The sequence below is a fragment of the Alexandromys fortis genome, unplaced genomic scaffold (assembly GCF_014885135.2).
Source record: "Alexandromys fortis isolate MF-2015 unplaced genomic scaffold, M_Fortis_MF-2015_v1.1 scaffold_32, whole genome shotgun sequence".
Lineage (NCBI taxonomy): Eukaryota > Metazoa > Chordata > Mammalia > Rodentia > Cricetidae > Alexandromys > Alexandromys fortis.
Genome location: NW_026067938.1, coordinates 6,611,854 through 6,625,774, shown reverse-complemented (window position 1 = coordinate 6,625,774; position 13,921 = coordinate 6,611,854). Strand labels below are relative to the sequence as shown.

General features: G+C 44.2%; 1 protein-coding gene across 8 annotated transcripts in view; it reads right to left on the bottom strand.

Annotated features, from left to right (window-relative positions):
- The window catches only part of Stox2 (storkhead box 2), a 217,943-nt gene that overhangs the window by 49,053 nt on the left and 154,969 nt on the right, over positions 1–13,921 (bottom strand). Inside the window, exon 1 of one of the 8 annotated variants that reach the window (XM_050147292.1) lies at positions 12,857–12,917. The exons of the other annotated variants lie outside the window; for them this stretch is intronic. The gene's annotated coding sequence lies outside the window, so the exon portion shown is untranslated. Of the gene's footprint in view, positions 1–12,856; positions 12,918–13,921 lie in introns of those variants that run through there. 8 annotated transcript variants of the gene reach the window in all.

The following is a 13,921-nucleotide window of genomic DNA, read 5'->3' as shown; positions in this document are numbered from 1 at the left end:
ACAAGCAAGCATCTTGTCTTGCTTGTCTGACCATGGCTGTGGCTGTGCTATACAATGGGAATCTCAAGCTATTGCCTCTGTGACTCCCTTCAATGATAGACTCTGGACTTGTAAGCTAAATAAGTCCTTCCTTCGCTAATTTGTCTTTAGTTGGGGTCTTTTATCATAGCCACAGAAAGGAAACTAAGACACCATTGTGGTAGTTTGAATGTAATTGGCCCCCCATGATCTCATAGGAAGTTACATATTAGGAGGTGTGGTTTTGTTGGAATGGGTGTGGCCTTGTTAGTGGAAGTATGTCATTGAGGAGGTGGGCTTTGAGATCTCCAATGCTCAGGATACCGCCCAATGTCTCAGTTGACTTCCTGTTGCCTACAAGATGTAGGACTCTCAACTACTGTCTGCCTGCATGCCACCATGTTCCTGCCATGATGATAATGGACTGAACCTCTGAAACTGTAAGTGAACAGGCCCAATTAAATGTTTTTCCTTCATAAGAGTTGTTGTGGTCATGGTGTCTCCTCACAGCAATACAAACCCTAAGACAGCCATCCTTCATAGCTTTAGGTGTCTGTCCAGCTCTCACCACTATTGTACTGTATCACAACTGACTACCAATGAGAGAGGAACACACACACACACAATGAGAGAGAGAGAGAGAGAGAGAGAGAGAGAGAGAGAGAGAGAGAGAGAGAGAGAGAACATAGCTTGAGCCCCATCCCCACCCCCTACTCTGTTCAATGGAGCCCCTTTTCCCTCTGCTCAAGTGAGAACATCATTCTGCCCACAACAGCATGTCCTCTGGATTTTCTACCTCCGAGTCAGCTCTTCATGGAAGAACACTACACACAAAACATATGGTAGCTGGGTTGTGTTTCAAATTCTGATGCCTCTGCCCCCGCTGTGTGCTTGCTACCACCCACTTCTCAGAGACCTGGAGCAGTTGGCATCACACATTCTGTCCAGCTAGCTTTACAGCTGCACTTAGTCACAGGGACAGGGAACAGGGGGCTCGCTCCAGCTCTCTTGGAGACAGAATCTGGAGGGACTTGTCATTGTTTCAAATGCTACTGTTACTGCAAAGGGATGTGTGATCACCTTGGCCCTTGTTTTTAATGAAGATTGACTTTGACTTTAGCCTCTCTCTCTCTCTCTCTCTCTCTCTCTCTCTCTCTCTCTCTCTCTCTCTCTCTCTCTCTCTCCTCTCTCTCTCTCTTAAAAAATATTCCAAGCTAGGCATAGTGGTGCGTGCCTTTAATCCCAACACTCAGGAGGTGAAGGCTGGTAGATTTCTGTATCCAAGGCCAGCTTGGTCTACAGAGTGAGTTCCAGGACAGCCAGGACTACCCACAAAGAAACTGTGTCTCAAAAAACAACAAACAAACACACAAACAGAAGGTTCCCCAGCAGTTCACCTGTTTCCCAGGTTTCCCACATACCCAGTGCTTCATGCCCTACCCATCATGGCGATGGCAGATAGTCCCAGCTTACTAAACATTACCTGCTTTGCTGTGATCCTGGTTTCCTGGGCATAATATGCTCTTTGGAGTAAGTGATGAGAAGTTAAGCTGACGGACACTATGCCAACTGCCCCTCCCTCAAGTCCATCCTGGCATAGTCCCAATGAGCTTTGCCATCAGGGTTCTAGACTAGGAGAAATCGCCCGCAAACCAGATCATTAGCATCAGCTATAATTATGGAGACTATCACCTCTCATTTTAACCCTCCCTCTTTCATCTACAGGGCAAAGAGAAGATTGATGGGTGTGTTCAAAAACTCCCATCTTCTCCTTGGCTGAAGCCACTACAGCTTGGGGGAGAAACAGGTCAAGAGTCTAGACTTTTCCCTGAGAATTCCCAGTTCTTCTTCTGCCTCAAGCTGTTGCTACAGTAATCTGCAGAAGATCACTCGGAGATGCTCAACCTATGAGCTAGACTTCTTCGGTGCCAAGAACTCAAAACATTCCACCACAAACTTAACTTTCAAACTTTACATTTCAACAGTAAGACTTCCCTGCATACATAACAAGTCCCAAATTCTGATGACCTTCCCATTGGTGCATATGACCCCAGTGGTGATCTAAAAAGACTTCCATGAAGGCCAGGTACACATTACATATGTTAAGCCTTTTGTATAGCAGGGCCATGAGATGCCTGTGGACCAAAAGCCTCGTGTAGACAGCAGGACAAGTGGGCAAGGACATGTTTGGAATTCTACAAACATATTTGTTAGCAAAGAAAATGTGAAAGTCACACAGGTATCACAAGCAGATCTACAGAAAGGTTTGTGTGTAAAAAATAAATTTTCCTACTTTAACCAAATGGGAAATTGCCACTCTGCTCTACAGGTACTTCAGAGGGGGCCAGAGTGAGGCAGAGGAGGCCGCCAATGGCTGGACTGTGGCTGATCTTAAGAATGCCTTCTTAGCGGTCCCTTAAACACCTTCTGAAAAGATCCTTTCTTCATTTTTGGGTATGGATGTGAGGCTACAAGAGTTCATATGTGCAACATACATGGAGATGCCCAGTGAGGAAAGAAGAGAATGAATGTCAGATCCCCAGGACCTGCAGTTACAGGTGGTGGGAAATCAGGTGTTGGGAACTAAACCTGGGTCCTCTGGAAGAACAGTGAGCACTCTTAACCACTGGTCTATCTCTCCAGTCTGGCAAACACTTTTCTTGTACAAATGTGATGGCCACTTTTCCTTCGACATGCTTCCACCATGAGTACCCAGCACTCTTGAAATTGGTGGGAGATTGTGGTGAAACCTGGGTCAGGAAATGGGACCTAGGGTTTTCTCAGTTAAATAAAATGACCTTGGTCAGGTCAGTATGCTGGTGCTCCTAAAAGCACCAAACTCAACTGAGAAATCCTCATACTGCTGTTCACCTGTGGCTAAGAGAGCTTGCACAAAATCTGCATGGACATCACTGGTAGACTAAGGCTATGTCTAAAGTATCGTTCTTAACACCATTTACTGAAGCTGTGGGCTTGCAATGTGAGCAGAAACTCATTTCTAACTCAGACTCAGGAGAAATTTGGGTGAAGCGCATGTGGGCATGCATGCACATGCATGAGCAAACACACGTACACCACATACACACACACACACACACAGAGTCATAGATGGAACTCAAGAACTGGCAAAAGAATAGAAGAAAGTACTTGCATTGGTCTATGAGCAATATGGCATTGTATTCAGAAGGGGAGTGGTCACTGATCTGTAACCTTGATCAGAACTACAGTCACCGGTCATCAATCAATAGTTCCCCAACACCAATCATCAATTTAACACTTAAAAGCAGCAGATCCTACATGTTTCAAGACCAGGGCTAATACACATTAAGAATGAGAGCAAAGCACACTAAATTTTCACAGTAAATGTTTGTGAATATTGAACTTTTAATGTTCTAAATTCATAAAGCTTGGCCACAGATATTGCAGGTAGGAGTCAGATTAGACCTTCTTTTCCCTCTTTCTAGTTTCACCTTTTGAGCCCTTCTTTGCTGAGTCTCAGCCACACCAAGCTTTTAATGTCATTGTAAGTGGCACATACACTGATGGAGAGACTACAATGACCCGTGCCCATTAGTAAGGTTTTTTTGCTACCTTCCCCCAGACCAGCATGTGTGCCGCATTCGCATCTTGTAGTAACGGCGTCCCTTCTCACAGGAATAGCACAACTGCCCCCTTTAAAGTCCCACACCTCATAAAAAGCCTGTTTTCAGCACAAATGCTGATGAAGAAAGACATTATCCCCAGTGGGATACTCTCCTGTTTCCCTACGCTAGAATCAAAAACACTCCTGCCTATATAGTTTAGTCATGTGTACTTCATCATTATACATGCGAAAGTGTTCACGTCCTCATGTTTCACTGTTCCCTTTATCCCTCTACAATCACTCTCCCCGACCAGCCTACTCTCCAACAAGGAAAGAAAGAAAGAAAGAAAGAAAGAAAGAAAGAAAGAAAGAAAGAAAGAAAGAAAGAAAGAAAGAAAGAAAGAGAATCCCCTAGTAACAAAGGTCCTTTTGATAAACTGACTTGAGGTCACAGAGCGGTCCAGGAGAAAGCACTGGTCTTTTCAACAGCAGGATTGTGGCACTAGAGGTGGCAGGATTTCTGTCTCCTGAGCTGTCCTGTGCTGGCCACCTGGGAGCCGAACCAGAACTCCCAAATTCTGGTGGATGGATTTGTGATGTGTGGACAATTATCTCACCCGTGCCCATGGAGAGAGTGAGCCATTAGGACATCATAAAAAGTTTTTATAAAGAGAAGTCCCTGAAACAAAAAAGTCTTTCATTATGCTCTGAGAGAGAGAGAGAGAGAGAGAGAGAGAGAGAGAGAGAGAGAGAGAGAGAGAGAGAGAAATATGTCCTTTCTTTTAATGTAGTAATGGTGACAATAGATGGTAGGGCTTTAAAAAAGTACTTACTTGCCAGAACTGAAAGTTTGTGGTCTTACATTGATCTACACAAACTTAACTCACGTATTACTAAGCTGAGTCCACATCCCAAGGACCCTTGGACTGGATTTCTGATGATGAGGGGGGCACTGTAGGTCTTTGTTCTTTACAGCACTAATACATCCTGAACCCATCCGCCAGCTCTACTGTGACACCCAGACTTTTGAGATCACCGTCACAACCCCTGATATCTCTTCATTAATAAAAGGCATTAGTGTTTGCTTTCCAACTCCCTTAAGTTTGGGGCAAGATTTTTAGTGTATATTCATTTATTTTTCAAGTATGTTTCTTATTTTGTGTTTCTTCTTTTATCTTCTCCTACTTAAAAAAGGGGGGGGATAGTTTTCACCAGGTTTGGAGGACATGTCTTTAGTGCCTATGCTTTTAGTGGAGCCAGAGGCAGGTGGATCTCTATGAGTTTGAGGCCTCTGGTCTACATAGAGTTCCAGGGTAGCTACATAGTGAGGCCCTGAATCCATAAACAAACAAACAAATTAATAAATAAACATGAAAAGGACTTTCATCATCCAGCTTTCAAAGTTGGCATTAAAATATCATTGGTTAATGTTGATAAGTTTTAAGATTTCTTTATATGTTTTACATATATTTTCTTTCATGTGTATGTGTGGGTAGGTACAGGTATATGAGCATACAAATGTGGGGTTAATGTGCACATATGTGGAGACCGGAAGTCAGCTCTGTCATCCTCAGAACCTCACTACCTTGCTTTTGAGACATGGCCTCTTATTGAATCCGGAGCTCACAGATCGACTAGACTGGCTGGACAGGAACCCCAAGATGTTATCCTATCTTTATTTCCCCAGTGCTGGAGCGCTGCACCCTGTTTTGTTTGTGGGTGCTGGGGAAGTGAACTCAGGTCTTCATGCTGGACAATGAGCACTTTTACTGACTGAGCCGTCTCTCCGGCTAATTTCCTGATCCCCAGATGATATTTTTGATCTAATATAGGATTCTAGGCATTTTTTCTCCTAGTATTACCACTTCTTAAAATCTTGTCTAGGTATATCCTGAGTGTCACACAGCACTGTGGGTTAGGTATGTGCTGTGCGTCACACAGGACTGTGGGTTAGGTATGTGTTGCGTGTCACACAACATTGTGAGTTAGGTATGTGTTGCGTGTCACACAACACTGTGAGTTAGGTATATCTTGCCTGTCACACAGCACTGGGAGTTACATATACCCTGAGTGTCATAAGGTTAGGTATACCTTCAGCAACAAATATACAACTGTCTGGTGTGAACTCCAGTAAATGTTTTAAGGTCTCCTCTCCTTCCTTTATCCTTTTGGATCCCAAACGCAGTCATGATCCCTCACTGTCTTCAACCGCTTCTTCTCCCTTCTCATGCCTACCCAGAACCCTTTCCTCTGCCCTGTTAGCAACTGTCCTGTATCGGGTGCCAGTGTAAAGCAAGCATCACTGCAGGGGCTTTTCCACACGCCATTTGCTGCTCAGAGCAACCTTAGGAGGGTCATCCCACAAATGACATATTATGGAGAAAAGTCTAGGCAGTTTGGATACCCTCTCCGACTTTACTAACTCGCCACAGTTAACCAACAGTTTGATGGAAGGCAGTCACATCACTGCAGTACTGACAGAGCTACAAGCGGGACAGTTCTCAAATCGAACTTGACAAAGAATAATCAGCTTGTGTAAACAGCTCTCAAAAGTGTTGAGAGGCTGTCAGATTCTTCTATGTGTCCTAGGTCGCCTCCTCTAAGGACAAACTTATTTAAATAAGTTGTTGAAGATTAAAAAAAACAGCTATTTTTTTCATCTTGATACAATGAATTAGTTTGCACACGTGTGCATGCGTGTGCGTGCGTGTGTGTTGTGCGTGCACCAAAACATGTGAGCGCAGATCAGAGGTCAGCTTCTGAGAGTCAGGACCCTTCTTCTAACACGGGGCTCCTGGGGGATCAAGCCCCTGTCATCAGGCTTGGTAGTAGAAGTCCTTACCCACTGAGCAATCTCGCCACGCTAGTAACAAGTATTTTTAACTTCAGGTTTTTGTATGGAAAGTTCAATGTCATCGACATACATTTGAATACATGACTAGTTAGAGGCAATGTGTGGCGCCTAACCTCCCTGAGGGCAGCCTCCCAAGGAACCACCACTGGAAGGGGTCTGGGGGTGATAAGGGGGACTGGACAGAGGCACCTGCCTGAAAATGAAATGCAGAACTAAGCAAGGTTGACTCTTTAGGTTGGCTTCTGGGTTCTAAGTAATTGACTTGGGTACTTCTTTGTGGGCAACCCATTCTGTGTAGTTTATTGGATGGAAATTTAATTTCCCCACTTGGGTCTGAGTTTGCTCCTCCTGTAAGTGCTTCCTTGTTCTGCCTCTAGAAATGAACGTCCACAGGGCATCCACCATCAGCCCTGCTTGCTCCCCGAGCTGCACACCTCGCCCATTCTTAGCCGTGAGTCCAGTCTTTCTCTGAAGGATTACAGAGCTGATGGGTGCCAAGGTTCCTGCTCTGGTACCAAACTCTCCTCTGATGCCAGCTCTTCCTCTGCTAGATCTCCCGAGTCTCCTTTCTGATATGTGTTGACTGTCTACTGGCAAAAACCTCAATGCTCTAAATATACGAATAGAAACTGCATCCTTTTATTTTAGTTTTTCTTAAAAGAATATCACTGGGAAGTCCAGGCTGGCTTCCCACTCCTGCTCTTCCTGCCTCAACCTCCTAGACACCATGATTACGGTGGTACATGCCATATCTGTTTTATTTTTTACCTTATTTTTGCCACTATAAAAACATGGCTGCTACATGAATATCTGGTAGCAGAATGTCCTAACTCTATCAGAAAGATGTGCTTAGAGAAACCGCCAGAGTTGAAAGAACAAATAATATCACTCCTAACCCATCCCTAAAGACATCTGGTGAAAGCTAAAAGAACTCAGTCCCTTTAGCAATGAAATATAATCAGGTACATCACTGAACAGCTGCCTCATGCCAGGCATTGTATTGAGGTCACCTAACTTAATATCACCCTGTGATAGGGATAAAACTGATTTCAAGTATATAGAGGTACTTGTTCTATACCTTCAAGCAAGTAAGTGGTGTATCTAGTAGTGTTCAAATGGGGTTCTTTCTGCCTGATATCCCAAACCCATGCCCAGTTCCCGTCACTAAGAACATGTTCAATGTGCAAGTACAGTAGATAATGAAGACAGACAAAAAAAAAAGAGAACTGCCTTGATTATTAATCAATCATAATACTTCCGATTGTGCTTTTTTCCACATTTCAAATTTCAAGATAACAAATGTTTGGGTTAGCCAAGAGAAGGAATGGATAACAGGTAACACTATTTGGTCATAAAGAAAACCAACAGAGGGAGGCAAGGAGGAGGAGGCAGAAATTTTTAATTTAAAAAAATTTAATAAAAAAAAATAAAAAAAGAAAACCAACAGACAACACATCTAAGATATTCCAAAAGCCCTTCTATTTCCTGCTTCAGAGATGAGAAATGGCTTTTCCTAAGTTTTCCAAATAAAACACCTCCTCTTTTTAAACATCTAAGATACATATATCAGAGTCTGGTTGACAGAGACTGCTGGTCTCAGTGCGTTGACGAAATCAGAAAGGCAAAGACATCATGCTGTTGACTGATAAAAAACAAACTTCAACTCAGGCAAGTGCAGAAAAAAGTAGCTATAATTGACACAGACAGGAACTGAGAGACCAGCATTACAGCATCATGAATTAAATACAATCTCATCATAGTGTTATGAAGAAAAGCAGCTCCAAACACAGAAGCATTTGATATATGAAAACCACATAAATGTGTAGAATAGACCATATTAAAGGCGACTCTAGGTCACAGAGTTCTGAAGGTGAATTATTTCTGAAAACAGCATCCAAATATCAATTAGCCCATCTAAAGAAATGCAGCCACTTGCAAAATCTATTCTCTACAGCAAGTTCTCTTCCCAAAGTATTTCTCAGTGCCATTCACTCAGCAACAACAACAACAACAAAAAATCCTCCCTTCGCAAACAAAACAGTCCTTTCAAACTAGTTCCTACTTCAGTGGTTAACACCCTGGGTTGGCACAATGCAAGTTTCTTTACATCATATCATAAACAGCATAGCAATTCAGATATAGATCTTCTTATAATAATAATAGATATCACAAAAAAATCATTTTGTCCCAGGCATGGTGCTGTGGGACTGTAATCTGAGCACTGAAGAGGCTGAGGCAGGAGGACTGCACATTTGGACACATTTGACACACCAACAATCAAAAATTCATCGTGTGAATGAGGTTGAACGTTTCACAAAATGTGACCTTCTGATACCATGATAAAAGTTCACATAATAGCCACCGTGATTGTCTTGGTAGAGGTAACAGCCACTGTCCATTGCTTTCCCTTCACATGTAAAGAAACTTCCCATACAGTAATGACCTGGGTGGGCACCCTGCCCTGTGTCCCTCACCCGGGGTGGTGACTGGCCTGTCCTGGGGAAACAACAATCTAAAAGCAACAACCACGACCAAGAGCTACACCCAAGAACTGCAGAACTGATATTTCTGTCTGACCCCAAAGCTTGAAGACTCTTGACACCCTGCCTTCCAGACTCCCTACTTTAGTCTTTATAAACTTTGTAGCTTCATGCGTTTTCCACAAAGCATTGACTATTACAGCTAAATCCCTTTTGTAAACATGGGGCAAGGGTTGAGACTTGTTTGTAATGGGGCATCTTTCAAGAAAGGCATTTTTAATGTCTTGAATCACTCCAATTATCTGCAGCCACCATTTTTTCTCCCCCTCTAACAGCCCTGGACGATCACATTTGGGGAGACTTTTACAGAGCGGGAGCATTAACAACTATGTATTACTATTTCTGAGCAAAGGCCTCTGCTAAGCTCCTGGGTCGACTTGGTAATATCAGTGATGAAAGAGGAACACGACAAGGCTGCATCCACGATTCATCTCCAGGCACCGGGCTTCACATCAATCAGGGGTCATGTATTGTGGAACCTGTCACCAGACAGAATGGCTCGCACTAGTTGGAACTTGCAACCGCTCCTCGCCAAAAGGGTTTCGAAGTCGTAAAAATCTTGCAAAACACAGTAGAAGCAACACAATGTTTCCTTACCTTTTTTATTTTTACTCCGTCTTTACCATATTAATTTTGCATATTTTAAATATTGTAGGTGGACTGTCTAATGCAGAGCTTTGCCAAGACAGATGGGATCCATGAGTCATACAAATCTCAAATATTTGAATTTTGTCACTCGATGAAGGAAAACAAGTTAGCGTGTAGCACAGACAATAAGACACGCCTGCTTGTGATGACACGCCTGCTTGTGATGACACGCCTGCTTGTGATGACAAATACACAGAACTTCTCAAGTGGAGGAAGCTGTGCAGCCTGCAGAGTTATGGAAGTTTAAAAACCAATCCTCCCTTTAACAACTGGAGTGTGTTACATAGGATCTAATCTCATGCAAACTCGGAATCATTAAATGAGTCTAAAAATTGTTTAAATTGGCAAAGCGTATCTGAGATTTGAAATCATGACTGTCCTCTCCCCGGGGGAAAGGAAGGTTACAGAACATTAAGATGTTTACAATGAAGAAGTGTCAGTCTTGCCAACAGGTGGACTTTTCTTCATGAGATCTCTACGTTTTGCTTTGTTTTAGACAAAGGACTCCAGCCCGCCTATCTCAAAGGCCTCTCCACTCCTGGCCTAGGGAGCCAGCTGTGTGGTGCCAGAGTCTCCACCACTGGAGAAAATCAACACATTGGAAAGAAGCCACAACACACGATCGTATTCTTGCCATAGTGTTTTGAATTAATTATTTAAAAAACTAGATGCAACATTCCCCTTCCTCCTCTTTGGTGAGGTCTTTCTCGGCAAAGACACAGAAACAGAGTGAAAAACCAACCAGGTTTAAATTAAGTAATAAAGGAAGTGAGATGCACAGGAAAGCCTTCCACTCACTCCTTACAGCTTCTAATTTCCTGGGGTGGATAATCAACTAACTCCAACCACAGGCCTGTGGCCTGACCTCAGATTTAAAGCTGGGCAGCTGCTCCCCATCCTCTGCAGCCACAGAGGAAGCCATCCCTTGCCACTGAGGTGGTTTTATTCTGTTTATACATTTAAAGACTCACGTATTTTTATGAGCAGGCAAATACAACAAGGTGACCAAACTGTAACAGCTCGCTCTAAAAGCTAGCTCACACACTGCCCACTTGTGAGAGGGGGGACACTGATCCCCCAGTGCAGCTTCCCCACCCCCACCAGCTAGGGGCACCACCAATGGAGATGCTGCCCTCAGCATCACAGGGTACCCATTTACTATCGATACATCTGATAAAAACATTCTCAAGCCACCCGCCCAAACCCTGGAGAGAATCTAAGTCACTATGTCACAGAGAACCAGGGTCAGAGCTTAGGGGTTTGGCTCTTGTGTCTCTGTCATCAGCCTCCCCCATGTATTTGTGTCACAACCCAGCCATCCACAGTCCCCCCCGGCCCCCCTCTTTGCCCAGCTTCCCTTTTCAGATTCAAGGCATTCTTCAGTAGATCATTCTAGGCAGTCAGATCTTCTGTTCAATTAATGAAAGACCCCATAAGATATGCATCAGGATATAAACTGGCTGATCTCAAGGAATCAAAAAAAAAAAAAAAGAGCTACACCTACGAGTGAAGCAAAGCTGACGCCTCCTGCAGCCCCCTCTCACGGCTATCATAAACACTAATCACATAAAAGACTTTAAAAAAGTAATCGACGCCAAAATAGTCTCCAGGTAGGAGCGAGTTTGCTTACCCAACACAAATGCACTTTAATCTATCATTTATCCACCAAGAGATACTGTCACTGCTGCCAGAAATCAAACGGAATGTTGACTCTGCGCAGAAGGAATAGCATGGAGGGTTATCTCTCTCTCTCTCTCTCTCTCTCTCTCTCTCTCTCTCTCTCTCTCTCTCTCTCTCTCTTTTTCCTTTTTTAGAATACGCCTGAGATTCTATATGCCACGTCCACACGTGTTATCTATAATACACACATGCACATATAAAAAGAACGAACAACGGCGGCTGTAAAAACTTCCTCACGTGTTACAGTCAGTAATTAAGGCACAGAGAAAGGGAAGCACTCTGGACCGCGGTCTTTTGGAGGCAGGAGCTCATAATCCCCAAAGATTCAGAAGCATTACCTCATTGCAGCCTTGAGACAAGCTGAGCATTCACTCTCGGTCTTACCCAGCATCCACCGGTTCACACAAAGACAACAGAGGCGTGACCAATCACATTGTGGCTAGCAGGCACCGTTTCAAAGCCCTCTCCCAATATTACCCATTGACATGCTCGCTGGCAGCCTGCTGAACTTGTCGTCATGGCAACACATCCCAGCTGCTCACCGAGGCTTGTTATATTACTTTTCCTTTTCAGCACTCACTTAGCTAATTAAAATTTTTAGAACTATGTTTTGCATGTTGGACGCAAATTGAAACAATGCAGGGTCCTTTCTCCTCTTTTCTTTTCGCCGGCCCCCCACCTCCTCCCCTTTTTTTTTCTTCAATGGAGCTTTAAAAAATGCTGGGAAAAGCTTTCCGAAGGACACTCCCATGAAGTCCCAATATAACCAATCAATGAGGAGACTGCATGTAGCTGTAGCCAGATGGAATTTGTCGCTAAACCTAATCTGCAGCAAAGCAAAACCAAACCATGAACATCGCTAATGACATTCTTCCTGTTTTGAAATCTGTAAGCCAATTTGGCATAGATTATTTATGTTGCAATATTCGAATTGCACTTGGTCGAAACGTTCTTTTTAATGTTGTCATTTAACATGATTGTGATTTAAAGCAGCTTTACCCAGAATTCCACGATGCAAGCAGAGTAAATAAATAAATAAATAAGCACAGAGAAGATGGGGGGGGGAGAAGCCCGCCAATATGGCAAGTGTTTAGAGAGGTTCTGGCAAAATCACCATGCTGGCAAGCTGCCACATGGTTTCCCTTATACCAGCAAACTCTACCACGGCTGCAGCCCTGCAGCTGAAAAGCCACGGACAGAAAATGCCAGCTTTTGTTTACCAAGGCAGAGAGAAATAAATCCAACATTCCAAACTGCTTCAGGGATGATGGCGCCTCCTATGAACCGCCTTTCTGAAAAATCCCCTTGGTGCCCTTAGACAAACCGCTGTCACCGGGGGTAATACCAAAGGCATCTACCTTTGAAGGCAAGCATCTTAAATTTGAAGGTACCTGAGTCCGTCCTGAACACGATTAGTGGAGCAGAAAGCAGATTGTAATTTGAAACTATGAACAGGGTGAACGAGCAGCGGTAACAGCCCTCCAAGTTTAGAAGGTGCGAGTGTTACAGCTAAGGAGCAAGGTCTGTACTAACGTGAGTCAAATGAAGAAAGCAGGGTAGCAAAACCAGACCGAGAACTGTGGCTTAGATTCTGTTGCCTCCCTCCATGGTCGGGCATTTGTCTCAGTGTGGAATAATACACAATAGACAGATTGGTAGCCCTGAGTAACAGAAAACAAATATCCAACCAGACAGGGTGGCTGTCCGCTCAGCAGCCCTGCCCACATCCCTGAATGGTCAGGTCTACTTCCAAGTACCAATGAAAGAAGCCCTGCCCACTGGGACAGTCAAGACTGGTCAAGAAGGCCTCATGGGGATCTACTTCTGTCCCTGGAGGAGTAGGGGAGCAATGCAGGATGGGAGATGGAGGCAGAGACAGACGACAGACAGGTGGAGCCATCTTGGATCTCGAAGGTGAAGGCTGTTTTCTTCCTTCCAGGCTTCACGTTCACGTAGCTAACAGAAGGACCAGGTCGGATGAGCTCCCAGTTAGACGTGGAGGACAGCAGACAGCGCCTTGCAGCTCCCTAGGACGGTGGGACGTGGGATTTTAAAAGAGAAGACTACGAACGGGAAGAAGAAAGCACACGCAGTCGTCCGATAATTTGGGGGAGTTGGAAAGCAGACGGAGGAGACGTGAAGAGAACTTGAGATACAAACAAGTGGAGCCGCCGACCGCGGACGGGGGTGTGGGTGTAGCGCTCCGGAAATAATCGCGTGGGTGTGGTGAAGCTGAGAGAGTTAGCGAACATCTTGTAGAAGGAAGACACAAACACAGACTGGAAAGGAGAGCCCTATAGTCTGACTACAGGGTCATCTATGGACCCTAGGAACACATGTGCCCAAGCTCACAACTGTCACCAGCTCTGGCCACTGAGATAGCCCACGAGTGAAAAGGACGCCAGTCTCAATACACACATAGCACTCAGCATCAAGGGCTCTGAATAAGTCCTACTGTCTTACACTTAAACCAGGTGGTCTTTGAGAAATAGCTGGTTCTCACATCTAATAGGTCAGAGGTGTGAAAAGAGGGTAAATAAACCTGGGACTTTATGTATCAAACCCAAGGCAAGGCAAAAAAAAAAAAAAAAAAAAAAA